Below are 18,415 nucleotides of genomic sequence, written 5' to 3' on the forward strand. Positions count from 1 at the left end.
AATGTGCTACACAACTTACACATCTATTATGTTCATTTTTATTCTTTCCCTCATAGAGACTTTATGAAGGCAGCCCCCTCTGTTCTCTTTATGATGTATCCCAAGTGCCAGGACAGTACCTGGCACATAGCGAACATTCAGCAAAGATTTACGGAATGAACAGTTTAATTGAGACACGTTGGTTTCAAGTCAAATAAATATCCAAATAGTTATTCATAACTTTAGATGAAGCTTGAAACTTTAATGCCCACTGAACTGTACTCAAACAGAAATGGATTTTTGAAGAAGTGATACAGGAGGCAGGACTTTCCTTTTTGTAACAGTAACAGTAACAGACGAAATTACACAGATTTCCACATTTGACTACAGACGGAGCAATTGCTATATTAAAAAAATTACAGGGTCACCTGGGTGGCTCAGTCATTTAAGCATCTGCCTTTCGCTCAAGTCATGATGCCAGAGTCCTGGGATTGAGTCCTACATCAGGCTCCTTGCTCAGGGGGGAGTCTGCTTCTTCCTCTTGCTCTCCCTCTGTGCTCCCCCTCTCTCAAGTGGATAAATAAAGTCTTTTTAAAAATTATAGGGGTGCCTGAGTGGCTCAGTTTTTTGAGCATCCAACTCTTAGTTTTGACTCGGGTCGTGATCTCAGGGACATTGGATGGAACCCATTTGGGGCTCTGCACACAGCAGGGTGTCTTCTTCTCTCCCACCTTCTCTTAGGTGCTCGCTATCTCAAATAAACACACTTGATCTTAGCCAAAAGGCCAAGAAGCGATCGCTACCTCAAATAAAGAAAGAAAATCTTTTTTAAATTATAGATAAACAAATTTGGTTTTGGAAGGCTTTATGTTATTAGAATGCATATGACTCTTTTTAAAATGTGATTTTAGTAGGCACCTTAAAACTTACTGAAGAAGTCAGTTCTTAATGTCTCCATTAAGTGGCTTAACAACATTTGCTCCTTCTCTTTGCAAAACAGACCAGATTAGGTTTTAATAAGATTTTTAAATTAAATTTTCTCTACTAAATCACTGCTTTTTAAATTTCCCAAAGTATGTATGTTTTACTTTAAAAACTCTTACGTCATTATATTACAAGACTTGTAAACATCAAAAATACTTTATAAGGTGCTTTTTACAGCCAGTTAAAAGGGCGCCTGGGTGGCTCAGTGGTTTAAGCTGCTGCCTTCAGCTCAGGTCATGATCTCAGGGTTCTGGGATCGAGTCCCACATCGGGCTCTCTGCTCAGCGGGGAGCCTGCTTCCCTCTCACTCTCTGTCTGCCTCTCTGCCTACTTATGATCTCTCTCTGTCAAATAAATAAATAAAATCTTAAAAAAAAAAAAAGTGTTAAGACAACCCAAATCCCTCTTCTTTGTTGTGGAAACTTCCTGCTGAGTGTGTTTTAGTGTCCCACTTTCGTGTGTAGGAAAGACTGTACTTGTGGACAGCTATGAGACTCTCATAAAAGTTTTTTTCTTTTTAAATTCTGAATTGTCTTTTTGCTTAGAATGGAAAATACTTGCTATAGTAATAAATGCAAATGTTAAGACAAATATACAATCTAGAAAATGTTAAGTCTTCGGTGATCTCATCCCAGAAATAGTCACTAGTAAGTGATGTACATGTCCACAGATACACACGCACACTCACACACTCACAGACACACAGCTATAAAGTTGTCACCATCATTGAAAAATGAGGAATTTTGTCCATTATTGAGCACAATTCTTACCCAAGTGACTTACTTCCCATTTCTTATTTTAACAGTTGATATTTTGTCTGTTTTAATCCGCAATATATTCCTGTGCTCAACAAGTTTATGATGAACTTTAAGTTGTAACCTGCATGAGCTATTTATTTTGAAAGAGCAAACCAAGTCTGTCCTATACAACAGGATAAAAAGTGGGAAGAAATTAAGAAATGTTATAAGAAATGCATGTTTGCTATCCATTGTCAAGAGCCCAGGGGATCATAGCAGATTCAAAAATCACAAGAACCCTTTAAAGCTCATGGTGTCTCATTTAGAAGACCAGAAAAATGTATCTGCAAGTTCACAGAGCAGAATATCACTTGGCCAGTTCAAAGCAAGGGTTGGAAAGGGCTGGTCAGATTCAAGGTGAAGAATAGGTGAAGATCTATATGTTTCACTGCCCACTCAAAAAACATGCTACATGAAAAGATTCTCAATGTATACACTTTGTCTCTAATTTCATATACACCATGATTTTGGACCACTTCACCAAAATGTCTCTAATGCTACCTAATACCAGACATCGAATTCACCAGTAATACTGTTAGATTGACCCATTATTTCAGGCGTTGATTCAACTACAGGGTATTTCCCATGTACTTGCAATGTTCGAGGCTTTGGGATACAAAGGTAGAGGAAAGACCTGGGACTGCCGGGGACCCCAGACAAGAAGACAAGCAGTGGCAATGAAGACTGATGATGAGGACGGAGTCACGCATTGGGATTCCTAGGGTGTGGTGGAGGGACATCCATCCCATGTCTGGGTTGAGAAAAGCCTTCTTGGACAAACTGACCCTAGACCTGAGACTTAGAGACACAGCAGGCTTCAGGCAGGCCAATTTTTCCTACATACGCCTTTAGTGCTCCCAGTCTAGATGGACCAAATTTTAAAAATTAAAGGAGTGTTGTGAGCTTTTCACAAAGTTAAGTTTATTCAATTCAAAAAGTCCCCTTCTGAAGCTATGGCCTTTCTATTTCTCTGGAATTGAAATAACCTTCCTTTAGGCTATGGCAGTCATACTCACGTATATGTTCAGTGTCTTATCTTGACAAAGCGATTGGCCATGAAGAGTTGGCAAGCTGATTTGTCCCTGAGAGGGTTTGTTGCTCGGTTCTTTCGTTGATGCAGTGGCTGTTACTATTACTGTTGTGGCTGTCTATAAAACCACGTGTCTGGAAGCCACTGGCAGCAAGGCCAACACTGGGGCCATGACTCTTCTCGGACTGCCTGGGAACTTGTAAAAAATCCAGAATCTCCGTCCACAACCCCAGACTTCCTGAGTCGTACTTGGCATTTCAACAAGATCCTCAGATGATTTATATGCACGTGAAAGATAAAAGCTCCACTCCAGGAGAGGGAACGGCGTGTGTGCAATGTGTCCCTCCTGATGAGGGAGATCACGGTGGCAGGAAGATCCTTCCCAAAGCTGAAAGAGTAAAGGCCCCATTTCAAGGAGGGTGGGGGTGATGTTGGCAGGGCAGGCAGGAGGTGGGTGATGACTGATATCTTCCCTCCGCATCACCTCTACCCAGATAGATAACTGCTCCATATTTCATCCTGGTCCTCTTATTTTTTATTCTAATTTTGGGGGGGCAGGGGAGGAGCAAAGGGAGAGGGAGACAAAGAATCTTAAGCAGACTCCATGCCCAGTGCAGAGCCCCACGCGGGGCTCCATCTCACAACCCCAAGATCATGGCCTGAGCCAAAATCAAGAGTCCAGCACTTAACCGACTGAGCCACCCAGGCACCCCCATCCTGGTCATTTTAAACTAAGCCGTGTTCCATATTGTCTACATTGCTCAACCACAGGACCTCAAAACATAGGTTAAACTCTCGTGGGGCAAATAAATATCTTCGGTCTATTGGGTGGTTGTTAGTGGGATGCATTATAACTATAATAACAGGTCGTGCTGACTCCCCAGAGTGGCTGGCGGAGAGTCTGTTTTAAGGTGGACCAGACACCAAAGGATAAATGTTTACCCTAAGCCAGGGTGGACAGAAGGAGTTTTTGTCCCACCTAACAGCTTTGCTATCTCAGACTTTGTCCTATGCTGGCCTGAGGCCGCATGGAATGTGCAAGAGGCACTTGGTAACCACAGGTTAAGGTATAAATTAAAGTATGCATTTTCTCTCTCTCTCTCTCTCTCTCTAATTACTTATTTATTTGAGTGAGTGAGAGAGAGAGACCATGAGAGGGGAGAGGTCAGTGGGAGAAGCAGACTCCCTGCCGAGCAGGGAGCCCAATGTGGGACTCCATCCCAGGACTCCAGGATCATGACCTGAGCCGAAGGCAGTTGCTTAACCAACTGCGCCACCCAGACACCCAACATTTTCTCTCTTTTATCTACCAAAAGAGAAAGTGTATCCCAAGTAAGTGCGGCAGACAAGTGAGAACACAACCTCCGATAGTCTTCCTTGATTTCCCTACCTCCCAATAACTACTCCTATTCTTGTTATCTGTTAGTCTCAAATACACTTAGAGTTTATTATGTCGTGGGGACTCTAGTTTATCTTTCGGTGCTCATTCTGAACAGATAGAGGCTGCTCAATAGGTTTTTTGAGTAAACAAGGAAGATAATGACACAGAGGAACACAGGTAGCTGGGAGAATCTTCTATGACCGATAGTCAGTCATGGTCAACAGTTGTTAGGTGACGTGTCTTTTATATTTAAGGAGATTTTATTTAAATCCTTATTTTCGTGCCTAGAATATCCACATAGTTTATATCTGTGAGCCTTCTTACATGACATCCTATTTGTCAGTAAAGCAGTGTTTTTTGCAAAAGGAAATCAAACTTATAATAATTATATGATCATTTCTCCAATTTACCATGTAAACTAATCTGAGAGGTAAAGAACTGTCACATATTTGGAGCCAGAACTGGGTATTAATGCTAAAACACAGCCTAAGCTATGTTTACCTATGGAATTCAGACAGTGGGAGTTGTAGGGGTCCCGGTGGGGCCCTTCGGGAATAGGTCTGCATGCGGGAGGGAGGAGTATTCTGGAGAAGTGGGAACACAAGCTCCTCTAACACTAAAACTTGGGCTGCAGAGGGAAGGGATGCTTATACATACGGCACAGGGTCTGGTAATCAAATTTGTTCCCCGCCAGCATCCTAGTTCTAACTCTGTCTTGAGATTCAAAGATATTTGAAAGGCAGGGCTCAGTGGGTTAAATCCTCTGCCTTTGGCTCAGGTCATGAACCCAGAGTCCTGGGATGGAGCCCCACATCGGGATCTCTGCTCGGCGGGGAGCCTACTTCCTCCTCTCTCTCTGCCTGCCTCTCTGCCTACTTGTGATCTCTGTCTGTCAAATAAATAAATAAAATCTTAAAAAAAAAAAAGACATTTGAAAGGCATCTGAGATTAAAAATGGAAAAAGACTGTTTCTGTAGAATCCCTGGTCCCAGGCAGCCGTGCATTAGAATCCATGCAAACAAGTAGTCATATCAGAGAGCAAAGTCATATAGAAAGCAAAAATGACCCCATGGGGGCAGGGGAGGGTCTGCAGTGTGTCAGCCGCAGCAGAGGGAGGTCCTTCATCAGTTGTCTGCCTGGAATCTAGAATCATAGCAAAACCCTTCTCCCTGACCGACCAGGTGCGCTGACATCCAAGCCATGCAGAAAACACAAGGCTCACAGGAACCTAGAATTCACCTTGGAAACCCTTGACTCGGGGCCAGCTTTTGTGTTTCTGATGCAGCTATTCCGTGAGCAAAGTTCTGAGAAATCGGTATCACTTAGCAGAAGAGACGCAGCCTGCATGAGCCACCTTACTGAAAAAAAAAAAAAAACTAGAAACTGTTTGGAAGTAGATGGTCTGACACAAAAAAGGGGCCCGAAACACACGATAATACTGGGAAAAAATCGCAGACCTTGAATAAATGAAATGAGATGGAATTGGGAGGGAGACAAACCATAAGTGATTCTTAATCTCACAGAACAAACTGAGGGTTGCTGGGGGGAGGCGGGGTTGGGAGAGGGCGGTGGGGTTATGGACATTGGGGAGGGTATGTGCTATGGTGAGTGCTGTGAAGTGTGTAAACCTGGCGATTCACAGACCTGTACCCCTGGGGATAAAAATACATTATATGTTTATAAAAAAATAAGAAATAAATAAAAAATTTAAAAAAAATCGTAGACCTTATATTGGAAAATCAATCACTGAAACAGGAAGTGAAGACTGGGTGTTTCTAGATTCTAGGACTTGAACGGAGAAAATGGTATATCAGAGACAACATATTGAAGCATCATTGTGAACTACAAAGGACTTTAGAAAAGCAAGTATCTAAAAATATCTGGGCCATTTAATAACATAATCTTCTGGATTTTTATCCATAAACTTAAAAAAAATAGAAATCATCCTGTCACTTTCCACACGTTAGTGTGGCAGAATAGTTGAATCAGCAAAACGCCAAGGCAGCATCCCAGGAGCAGGTAAGCTCTGCCTTCAGTGGGATGAGGACTCCCAGCCGGGAGATGGTTTCACCAAAATGCATTGCCTCCCTGGGCAAGGGGGAAGTGACTCTGTGACAAGAACCTTGCCCCTATGGGTGGACTTTGTGGTCTGTGTGCAAGCTGCCACTTGACTCCCATTCTCCCGAATTCCGTGATTTCTGAAAGATACTCCTCTTTCCATCTTACCCCCCAGACACCCCCAACATCAGACACACTCTTGCAAAGAATCAGACACAGCAACTGGAAATAAAAAGAGTGACTATAGCCCCGCTTCTACGACGGCTGTTCATATAGCCCAAGTGTGTTCTCAGACTCTAAATGCACCCGCCAAGAATGTGAGGTCACCAAATCAGAGTAATACATGACCAGGAAATGTTGCATAGAGCACCCCTCTCAAGGTCACGCACCCCTCAGGATAACCTCCCTGACTTGTTTCCTGCCCAGCCTATAGTGCTGTTTCTGGAACTCTGCTGCCGACCGATAAATCAGGTCTACTACAGAGCGAGGGTTTCCTGATGGGATACAGACAGCATGAATTTACTGTGAAGTGTACCTCCCCTCGTGGTTGGAAGCCCAGCTCGGAATGCCCCAGTGGCGATCCTCCATGGCCAACTTAGGCACTCTAGTGGCCTGGGTCCTTTACACGTTGAAGCAGCTACGAGGTGAGGAGCTATCCTACCCACCGGGCTGATTCTCAACAAAGAGAAATGGAATTAGAACGTTCATCCCTGGGGAGGATGCGCCGGTGTGTGTGTTTGGGGGGGGGGTTGCTGAAATTTGGTAGATTCCAGTCAGATATATAAGGGAGGTCTTCGAAAATAAGCTGACTCGGTGGTCACTGGGGTCTGGGCTAGCCAAGGTGGTGGGAAAGAGTTGAGTGCCAACAATATTCACCTCTAGTGCCCCCGAATGGCACCCTCCGTGGCTGCCTAACCAGATGCCTGAGAACCAGTGTGACAGACACCACTTACAGGGAAGGAGAGCAGGGAAAGGACATTTGCCTCCTAATGGGTCGTCTCTCGTCTTAGCACCAGGCACTGCCCTCATCTTTTCCCCACAACTTCGAAACGTGACCCTGTTTCACACCAAATTCCTTTCTTTTTTCCAGGCTGTTTCTGAACCCTCTAGAATAGAGATGCACAGATCCATAAACCAAGAGCCCCCAAAAGGGGTATTAGTTGTCAGAAGAAGTGCTGTGTCTCATTTTTACCCCTTTCATGTGTGCGACCCTGGGCTTTCTCCCTTCCCCATGCACGTGATTGGTCATATCGCCCGAATCCCGTAATCGTTCCAAACAGGAGTTCTTTTCCCTGACGGCTTCTTCAGTGGCAGGGAGTGAAGAGGGAGGAACGGAGTTAGGGTGACAACATCCCACTCAATGTTAATTTATCAGTCTATGTGGAAAACAGAAAATCAGTAGTCTTGGCTTATACTCCCTTCTGGAGACCTGGAAATGTGGAGGAGAGGGATGTCATTTGGAAGATCCGAAAGTAACTTTTTTACAAGAATCAGGGGGAATTGGAGGGGGAGGCGAACCACGAGAGACTGCGGACTCTGAGAAACAAACTGAGGGTTCTGGAGGGAAGAGGGGTGGGGGAAGGGTGAGCCTGGTCGTGGGTAATAAGGGGGGCGTGGAATGCACAGAGCACTGGGTGTGGTGTGTAAAGTGAATCTTGGAACACTGAAAAATAAGATTTTTAAAAAATCCAAAGATCAAAAGAGAAGGAGACAAACCAAAATACAGACTTTTATCTAGAGAGAACAAAATCTGGTTACCAGAGGGCGCGGGAACTGGAGGGATGGGTGGAACAGGTGATGGGGATTAAGGAGTGTGCTTGTCGTGACGAGCACGGGGTGAAGTATGGAATTGTTTAATCACTATATTGTACACCTGAAACAAATATAACTTCGTATGTTAATTATATTACAATTAAAATAAGGTTTAAGAATTAAAAAAAGAAAAAAGAAAGTAACTTTGTCGGTCAGTTCTTTGAAGGCAAGGAGCTGTGCTGGTTTATGACACAGTAAAATTGTCGTAATTTGGCACCAACATCCCAACAGTGACTACGAAGACATCTGTGGCACACTGGTACTACAGGCCAGAAATAACCATGTGAGCAGGCTAGAATATTCTACCTGCAGGTTTTCATAAGAACTCGTGCCAATACTGCCCAGATGGGATGTGCACAAAAAGCATAGGACTTACCATCTATTTTTACCAAGAGTATTTTTTTTTTTAGAATTTTTTTTTTTTTTAATCAACTTGGCTCAGGGCTTTCTTTCTCTGTGCCTGTTCCTTATTTACAAAAACCGATCTCCTCAACGGTCATGTTTTAAAATCCTGCCTGCTACTCTCCTATCAGATACGCCTCCAATGTCCCTGGAATTCTGCTTTCTACTCGAAGATTTCTTTTTTAATCGGAATAGGAATGATCAAGTATTGTTATACTCCACCCTTTAAAGAACCCCATTTAGCTTCCTTTGAGAGATGAATACGGATCCTACTGTCGGCTAAAGATGCGGCAGCGTCACCTGGGGTGCCCGTCGCTATGATATTCGGATGATCTCCGTTTGTGTGTTTGTTTATTCTGAGCATTTGGATCGGTCTTTTCTTATGAGTGTACAGGAACATTTGTTATTTTACTGATGGCAGAATCAGAGCCTAGAGAACTAGTAGAGAAAGATAAACTGTATAGGAGAGGGCAGGGCTGGAACAGGGGACTCTTGTCTCTACACTCCCAAGTGTGTCCTAACCAAATAGTCACTGCCAAACGCACTAACTGGATTTCTTGAAAGGATTTTCTTAGAAGCATCTTGCCAGAGTCTAATTTTAGAGTTCAAGTGTTATTAGCACTTACACGTTTCGAGGGGTTTGCAACTTCTCTACTTGGGAAACATATTTCACTGCAGGGCACAGTCAAATGTTCTTCGCGGGGCGTTTGTTGTGCTTTAATGTTCCTAGCGTCACTGCAAGGGAATGTATATGCGGCTGCGTTCCCGTGTTGAAGGTGACAGTTACCAGGCACAATGACCTCGGAGGGAGGAAGACATGAGTCAGAATGATCATATGACCCAGCAATTCTGCCCTTAGGTGCATTCACCAGGAACCGAGAGCAGGGCCTTGAGTGGATGTGTGTAACGCGGCTGTTCACAGCACCAGCACTCGCAGTAACTACCGGGTGGAACGACCGAGGATCCATAGGTGAACGAACGCACAAAGAAAATGTAGTAGATGTTTTCTTTGTTAAACGTACAATGTTTAAACGTATGATGTTAAACATACAATGGCGCATCACTCGGTCTCAAAGAGGAAGTTCTGCAAAGTGAACTTTGCAGTGAACACATCATGCAAAGTGAAGCAAACCAGTCATGAAGGGAACTAGGGCGTACGATTCCACTAATAGAAGGCACCTAGTTTAGTGAAATTCATGGAAATAGAAAACAGAATTCTGCTTGCCAGGAGCTGGGGGGGGGTGGAGAGTTCGTGTTTAATGAGGACAGTTTTAGTGGGGGAGGACAAGAAAGTTCAGTGACCGCTGCTGGTGATGGTCGCCAAACGATGTGAATGTACTTAATGTCACAGAACTGTCCACTTCAAATGGTAAAACTGGGAAAGATTCGTGTGATATGTAGTTTATCTCTCTCTCTCTCTCACACACACACACGCACACTCACACTCACACCAGGAGACAGACCGATTAACCTTGATCTGGAAGGAGAGGGATGGAGAAGTCTTCTCAGAGGCGTGGCTTTGTCTTGAGAAATGAGGAGAGCCGTGGTAGATGAGACAGAAGAAGAAGGTATTTGGGGCTAAGGGGATAACATCAGGAAGTCATATGGCAATTGCAAGGTCGTATTCCAGGAAGAGCGACTTGTCTGGGAGCCTGGATACTCACAGGTAAGTTATAGCAGATGAAATCACAACGGCAGGGTGGGGGGACAGGTCTTGAATGCCCCCACCTGCCCTGCAAGATGTTTCAGCTTTATTCTGCAGGCAGTGGGAAGCCACTGGAATCCTTTAAGCTTGGAGACATGACCAAGCTTGCATTTTGGAAAGATGATGTTTGGCAGTTGTGTGAGGAACGGATTGGAGGGGAAGAGATGAGAAGCAGGGACTCTCGTGGTAAGACCATTGCAATAGCCAAGGATCACGAGAGCCCAGCTGAGAGGATGTGGGAGGGGAGGGGCCATTCAAAGGTTTGTGGGAAACACTGAGAAGTGGGGAAAGAGGAGGCTTGTGGAGTAGGGTTGGCTCCCAGGCTTTGGGGTTGGCTTCATCCATCCCCCAGCCAGGCTGACCCATCCACAGGCTCTTCAGGTGTCCTGGCTCAGAACAATTGCTCAAGACCCACACAACCATGATCCTAGCTGGGGCTTCTTCTCGACTCCCACTCTCTAGAATCCCATCTTCCACACTATCCGCAGTTGCCTCCCAGCTGGGTGGGCATTCTGGCTCCTCTGAGCATTCCTTCGAATCTCCTCCAGACTTCCCACTCCTCCTCCCCCACAACGCCAGCCGTGGGATTTGTCCCTTCATAATTCCCCACTCCCGTCCTCAGCTCTGTGCTCACTCCCTCTTCCTCACACACCAGCGTCTGGCCTCCAAGATAGAGGGGCAGGGAGAGACTTGAAATCTCCTTAGCACAAATTAGGGATATAATAGAGGCTGGAGGTCAGACGGGACTAGCAGCAAGGGGTGAGAGAAAGAGTGAGTGCCCTTGGGGTCTGCTGGGCTTCAGGCACCCGGGGGTCCATCTGCACCCATTTCTTAAACGAGTCCTTGGAGTTACGACGTGCCCCAGACCAACCATGCCAGTTTCCTGGCATCCAAGAACCAGAGCTGCAGTCTTTCTAGCGAGGGTCTTTGGCTCAGCCCACTCCACAGGCGTATCTTCATTCTCCTCCTCTTTCTGCACAGTACCCGACCACTCTCTGAACAAGCAGCCTGTCGGAACAGGCTCCCGGGAGCCCCAGCGCTGCCCGGACCCCCATCTGCTGATCCCTTGACTCAGCGGTTCTTGAGTTCTCCTCCTGTCCCCAGCCGGCCCACCAAAGCAACGCACACGCTCAGCTGGCGACCGGGAAGTCTCAGAAACACGGTAACCTACCTGCACGGTGATTCCCTTCTCCGGGTGAGCGAGGAACTCTTCCCTGTGGGAGCCCACGGCAGGCTGATTAGCAACCAGCCTCTGGGTCGGCTGCAGAGAAACAGGTTCTCTTCGGCGCTTGTTTGCAGTTAACTTCTGGCTTCCGTTCAGCTTAGGGGAGGATCATTCTCCTGGCAACGCAAGAACACGCACAGTTGAGTCAAACAGCCCAAGAGATGGCAGAGGCAAAGCCTGCGGCAAGGTCTGATGTCACCAGAGGAAGATGCGGGAGCAGATAGGGAAGGCGGTAGCTCCATGGACCGCAAGAAGCTCAGAACTCAGCCTCCCCATTGAAGAACGGGTGAGCTGCTGGAAGAGGCGATGCGCCAAATGCGGGCACTGAAACTACCCTCACCCAAGCCAGACTGTCATTGGAAATGGCTGCGTGTCTGCCCGAGGCTGCTTTTGCTTTGGTGATGGAGCTCGGCAATGTCTGTGTTGCCAGGAAAGCGAGTGGCCCTCTCTGCCCCTGGCTCTTTGGCAGGTGGCCACATTCAGATCACATGGGGCATCTGGCAAATCAAGCCCAGTTCCTTTGCAGTGGGGCTGCAGCAAGGATTTCCAGTTAGTGATTTCGTGGTGGCTCCTATGAGTCACGGCGCCCTGATTCTCCTGCAGAGGGGGAGGGCCCAAGTTTGTCCCGAAGAGGATCGTTACTACTCTGGATTTGAGAATTCTGCAGCCTTTGGAGGACAGAGAACGAAGCTAACCATGAGAAAGAGAATCCTGAGCCTCGCCACTGCCACCAACCACCCGGTCACAAACTTTCACCCAACTCGTAGTGCAGATTTTCACCCTTCCTTTGTGCTGACATCTGGCTCTCTCCTTTTTAAAGCTGCTAGTATTTCTAGTTTAACATTTGGATTAAAAAGAAATACATCATAAAATGAAATGACTTTTTGATTAAAAACTGCTGTCGTTCTAAATCCCACGCCTCTTATGGATTACTGAATTTATAGTTTTATTTTCAAACCCATATGCAAGTACATATAAAAACAATCAGTCACTCCCCTTTATTGAGTATTTAAGTCAGGGCCTGGGCTAGCGCTTTAGAAGCATTGTTGCTTTTAATCTTCACAACAGTTCTGCCCCGGAGGCATTTTGTTCCCATTTTACAGATAAGGAACCTGAGACTTGCCCAATGTCACATGCTTTTAAATGGTGGTACCAGCACTTGAGCCCAGTCCTGTTTCACTTCCATTATCATGCTCTTAACTACAGACTAGACTGCTCTGTGTGTGCATGTGTGCATGTGTGTGTATGTGTGATACGTATCTACACACACGTGTGTGTGACACGATCTACAGACATCATAGTGGATGTGCAGGAAATATTTGTTGAGTCGCTATTATATATTACCTGTATTTGCTCAGAACTCTTAGAATTGTTGCTGTACCTGGAAATTGATGCCAAGCATACTATTTTCCAGATGAGAGCTAAAGAAATTCATATTATAACATCACGGTGGAGCCTTGAACAATGGCTATTAAAGTAGATGCTTATAATAGACGTTATCATGCCATTTACGGTTCTCAATTTCCACGCCTGCCCGAGCACTGAAACCTGGCACAGTCTTCATAATTAGTTTCTAAACAAGTAACTGTCAATATATTCTGAGATGTTATGTGCCCTGCGTGTTAGGTCCTTGATAATGAACGGTGATTGCAACTCTGCGCTGTGATGGCTATTACCGTGGTCGGCTCACGTGACTCCTCCCGCCACACTCAGTGACGAGTGCAGATGCCTGTATTTGCCGTCCCTGTGTCAGGTCTAGTATAATTCAGGGACACACACCCAACAGAGATGTCAGGGTCAAAGGGACCATAAGAAGCTTCTTTATCTTTCCAACATGGAAACCACCTGAAAGCTGTGGAAATAAAGTCTCCAGGAAAATTCTTCTTTCCCTTGAGAATTTTGTTGGCTTGTTTCACATTGTGACACATAAAAGAAGCCCCGAAGTATTTTGATACATTAAAGACATTCCTCGGGGCGCCTGGGAGGCTCAGTGGGTTAAGCATCTGACTTCAATTCAGGTCATGATCCCAGGGTCCTGGGATCTGAACCCTGCTTTGGGCTCCCTGCTCCGCGAGGAGTCTGCTTGTCCCTCTCCCTCTGCCCCTCCCCCTGCTCATTCTCTCTCTTTCTTTATTTCAAATAAATAAATAAAATTTATTTTTTTAAAGATTTTATTTATTTATTTGATAGACAAAGATCACAAGTAGGCAGAGAAGCAGGCAGAGAGAGAGGGGGGAAGCAGGCTCCCTGCCAAGCAGAGAGCCCAATGCGGGGCTCGATCTCAGGACCCTGAGATCATGATCTGAGCCGAAAGCAGAGGCTTTAACCACTAAGCCACCCAGGCGCCCCTAAATAAATAAAATTTAAAAGAAAATAAAGACATCCCTCTCCAACTGTGCCTCACATGCCTCATGCCTCATTTAATCCTACCACAACTTGATGGACCGAATTAACGTTTTCCTCCTGAAAGCTTTGTGGAGGAAAATATATCACGGCCCTGTTAGGAACTTACGAGACCTTGTTCATGACTAGGATGCAAATGCTTCATTTGGAAGACAGAGGACCTTTACGGGTTGCTACCATCAAGTAAAATATTCTTCTGACTCATGGACGGACATCAATGGCTTCCAAGAGTGGCTGCAGCGTCCAAATGCCTGATTTATATTTTCGGTAGCAGTGATCCTTTCTGAGAGTCCTGATTTTGCCAGATAAACAGGTCAGTAAAGTCAAAACCAGGAAGTTAGATTTCCCCTAAGATGCTTCTAACTCAAAAAGTGGCTCAGTCAGTTGAGCATTTGACTCTTGGTTTCAGCTCAGGTCATGATCTGGGAGCGGAGGGATCCAGCCCCGGACTGGGCTCTGTGCTCAGCATGGAGTCTGCTGGGGATTCTCTCTCCCTCTGGCCTCCCACTCTGCAGGGGCGGGCACGTGCACACACACACACACACACACACACACACACACACACACACACACTCTCTCTCTCTCTCTCTCTTAAAAAAAAGGTGGGGAGACTTGACAGTTTCTCAAAAACTTAAACCATACCATCCAGCAATTCCATTTCTGGGTATATACTCTGAAGACTTGAAAGCAGAGACTCAAAAAGGTATTTATAAGCCATTTTCATAGTAACATTTTTTACAATAGTCAAAAGGTAGAAATAGCCCAAGTGTCCACGGATGGATAAATGAAATAGAATGTGGTTTATCTACACGCTGGAATATGGACGTCAAGTTGTGGTAGGATTAAATGAGAAAAAAAATTCTGTTGGATCTTGAAGACATTATGCTAAATGGAACAAGCCAGACACCAAGGGACAAATACTGTATGACTCCACTTCTGTGAGGCATTGGAATAGGCGCCTTCCGACGTCTGGAAAGTAGAAAGACGGTTTCTACGAGCTAGGGTTGGGGAGGAGCGGGGAGTTATTGTTGAATGAGTCCAGAGTTCCATTGGGGAGATGAGAAAGTGCTGGAGACAGACAGTGGTGATGGTCGCACAGCATTGGGAACGTACTTAGTGCCACCGAACTGTGCACTTCAAATGATTAAACCAAAAAAGAAAGAGGGGAAGCATCAGTGTCTCGGGATGATAACCACGGACACTGCCCGAGTTGTGCTCCAGTTAGTAAGTGTCCTTGAATCTCCAGTTCAGCCCTGGGGAGGAAAAGTTCCTCCAGGCTTCCTCACTACACATGCTCTCGGGAAGAACGCCTGACCCCCTCATCCACGCCCCTCTCGCGCGCGCTGGGACCGGCCAAGCTCTTACGGTATCGTCCCTTGCTCTAAATAATGCAGCTTCCTGGATCCCCTCCGGCCGAGCTCCCTCTGCGACCCCGAGTTCCCCACCAGCGCTGCCAGGGCAGTTGTCCGACCGCTCAGCAGGCTTCCCCCGCCCCCTTTATTTCTTCCTTCCTTCAAACTGAGAACCCTTGAATGCTGCGTGTGCCGTGATGTGTTAGGCTGAAGACACAACAGAAAAAAATAGTAACACGGCGTGGGATGTTCTATGACACGGATAATAAATGTACAAAGGAGATTGCGATTTTCTTTTAAAATGGGATCCAGAGAAGCCAAAAGGAGCTTTATTTTAGTTTAGTTATATATATATATACAAACATATATACACACACATACACATTTTTTTTTTGAAGAAGTGGGGGGTGGGGGAGCGAGGTGTAGCGGGGGCTGGGTGGGGAGAGAATCTGGAGAATCTTGAGCTCTGGAGATCCCGGAACTCCATGTTCAGCGCGGAGCCTGCCGCGGGGCTTGATCTCATGACCCTGAGATCATGACCTGAGCCAAAATCAAGAGTCAGATGCTCAACTGACTGAGCCCTCCAAGTACCCTCCAAAGGGGATTTTTTAAAAAATTGTGAAACGTTATAGATGTAAATAGTAGTAACAGCTAATATCTATTGAGCACTATTCTAGTTGCTTTACGTGAATTCATACATTTAAGCCTCAGAGTGATCCTAAGAGGCGGGTACCATGATGACCCCTATTTTTCCAGATGAGGAAATTTAGTCAATTTAGTCACAGAGAGATTAAGAAGCCACATAGTGGGGCGCCTGGGTGGCTCAGTGGTTTAAGCCTCTGCCTTCGGCTCAGGTCATGATCTCAGGGTCCTGGGATCGAGCCCCACATCGGGCTCTCTGCTCAGCGGGCAGCCTGCTTCCTCCTCTCTCTCTGCCTGCCTCTCTGCCTACTTGTGATCTCTGTCTGTCAAATAAATAAATAAAATCTAAAAAAAAAAAAAAAAGAAGCCACATAGTAGCACAGCTGGGGTGTGCCTGAGTCCGAATTTGAAGCTGGGCAGTCTGTTTCCAGAGCCTCCCTCATAACTGCCACATTATACTTCCTCCCCTATATTAGCCAGAAAGTAAGATAATGAACTTTCTGTTCTTGCCAGAAAGTTTAATAGAATCTTAGTACCTGCCAGAGCTTCTGCAGACTTCTAAAAGATAGGAAAGAGTATGGCTGTGCCCAAGGAGATGTGGTATCCTGGGCTGGACCCTGGAATAACAACAAAAAAGACATTAGTGGAAAAACCGAGGAATCTGAAGAAACTGTAATGTTTGGTGGTACCAAGGTTAATTTCTTAGTTTTGATAAATGTACCATGGTTAGGTATGATGCAAACAGTAGGAGAATCTGGGTGAAGACTATATGGACCTTTCTGGACTATCTTTGTAATTTTTCTGTAAATCCAAAATTATCACAGAAGAAAACATTACCTAAAATAACAATGTTTATGGATATGAAACCTCACCGAAACCTTCCTCTTGTAGCCCCTCCACAGAGGAAATCATTAATTGTCTGGAATGTGGAGCCTATCAGTTCAAAAGGCCTAACACAACTATTAGTATAACTAACTTGTGGGCCAAAAGAAACATATTATTTTATTTTTTAAAAGATTTTATTTATTTATTTGACACAGAGAGAGAGATAGAGAGATCACAAGTAGGCAGAGAGACAGGCAGAGAGAGAGGAGGAAGCAGGCTCCCCGCTGAGCAGAGAGCCCGATGCGGGGCTCGATTCCAGGACCCTGGGATCATGACCTGAGCCGAAGGCAGAGGCTTAACCCACTGAGCCACCCAGGCGCCCCAAGAAACATATTATTTTAAAATGTAACTTTTTAACTTTATTTTATCCAAGCACAGTTAATATATAGGGTTGTGTCAGTTTCAGGTGTACAATGCAATGATTCAAAAATTCTCTGTATTTCTCTGTGCTCCTCACGATAAATGCACTTTTCATCCCCTTGCCGGTTTCACCCATCCCCCCTCCTCGTTCTGGCAACCACTAGCTCGTTCTCTGTAGCTAAGTTTGGTTTTTTGGTCTCTTTTTAAGATTTGTTCACTTGTTTGTTTCTTAAATTCCACACATGAATGAAATCACGTTGTATTTGTCTTTCTCTGACCAACTTTTTTAAAAAAGATTTTTTTTTTTAAAGATTTTATTTATTTATTTGACAGCGAGAGAGAGAGAGAGATCACAAGTAGGCAGAGAGGCAGGCAGAGAGAGAGAGAGGGAAGCAGGCTCCCTGCCAAGCAGAGAGCCCGATGTGGGACTCGATCCCAGGACCCTGAGACCATGACCTGAGCCGAAGGCAGCGGCTTAACCCACTGAGCCACCCAGGCGCCCTAAAAGAGATTTTTTATTTATTTTTGCGAGAGAGAGAGCGCGGTCTAGGGTGTGCGCACGAGTCGGGGGAGGGGCAGAGGAAGGAGCAGAGAGCCGGATGTGGGACGTGACCCCAGGACCATGGGATGATGACCTGAGCCGAAGGCAGATGCTTACCTGATTGAGCCACCCAGGCGTCCCTGACTGACTGACTTCACTCAGCGTTATACCCTTTGTGTCCATCCATGTTGTCGCAAAGGCAATAATTCCCTGTTTTAAATGGCCGAGTCATAGCCCATTATGACAATATAAATACATATATCCCATATCTTTCTCCATTCACCTGGCAATAGACACTGGGTTTGCTGCTGTATCTTGGCTATTGTAAATGATGATCTGATAAACATGGGGGTGCACAGACCTTTTCAAATTAATGTTCTCATTTTCTTTGGGTAAATAAATACCCAGTAGCAGAATAACCCGACCAGAGGGTATTGTGAGGAACCGTCACACTGTTCTCCACAGCGGTTGCACCAGCGTACACTCCCACCAACAGTGCATGAGGGTTTCTTTTTCTCCACATCTTTGCCAAGTCTTGCTATTTCTTGCCCTTTTGCTTTTAGTCATTCTGACAGGTGTAAAGTGATATCTCATTGTGGTTTTAATTTGCATTTCCCTGGCGATTAACAATGTTGAGCATCTTTTCGTGTGTCTGTTGGCCATCTGCATGTCTTCTTTGTAAAAGTGTCTATTCAGATCCTCTGCTTTTTAATTGGATTATTTGGGGGTTTTTGTATTGTGTGAGGGTTTTTTTTTCATATACTTTGATATACATAAAAGATATATCATTTGAAAATGTCTTCTTCCATTCAGTAAGCTATCTTTTTTGTTATGGTTTTCTTTGCTGTGCAGAAGTTTA

The sequence above is a fragment of the Meles meles genome, chromosome 13 (genome assembly GCF_922984935.1).
Source record: "Meles meles chromosome 13, mMelMel3.1 paternal haplotype, whole genome shotgun sequence".
Classification (NCBI taxonomy): domain Eukaryota; kingdom Metazoa; phylum Chordata; class Mammalia; order Carnivora; family Mustelidae; genus Meles; species Meles meles.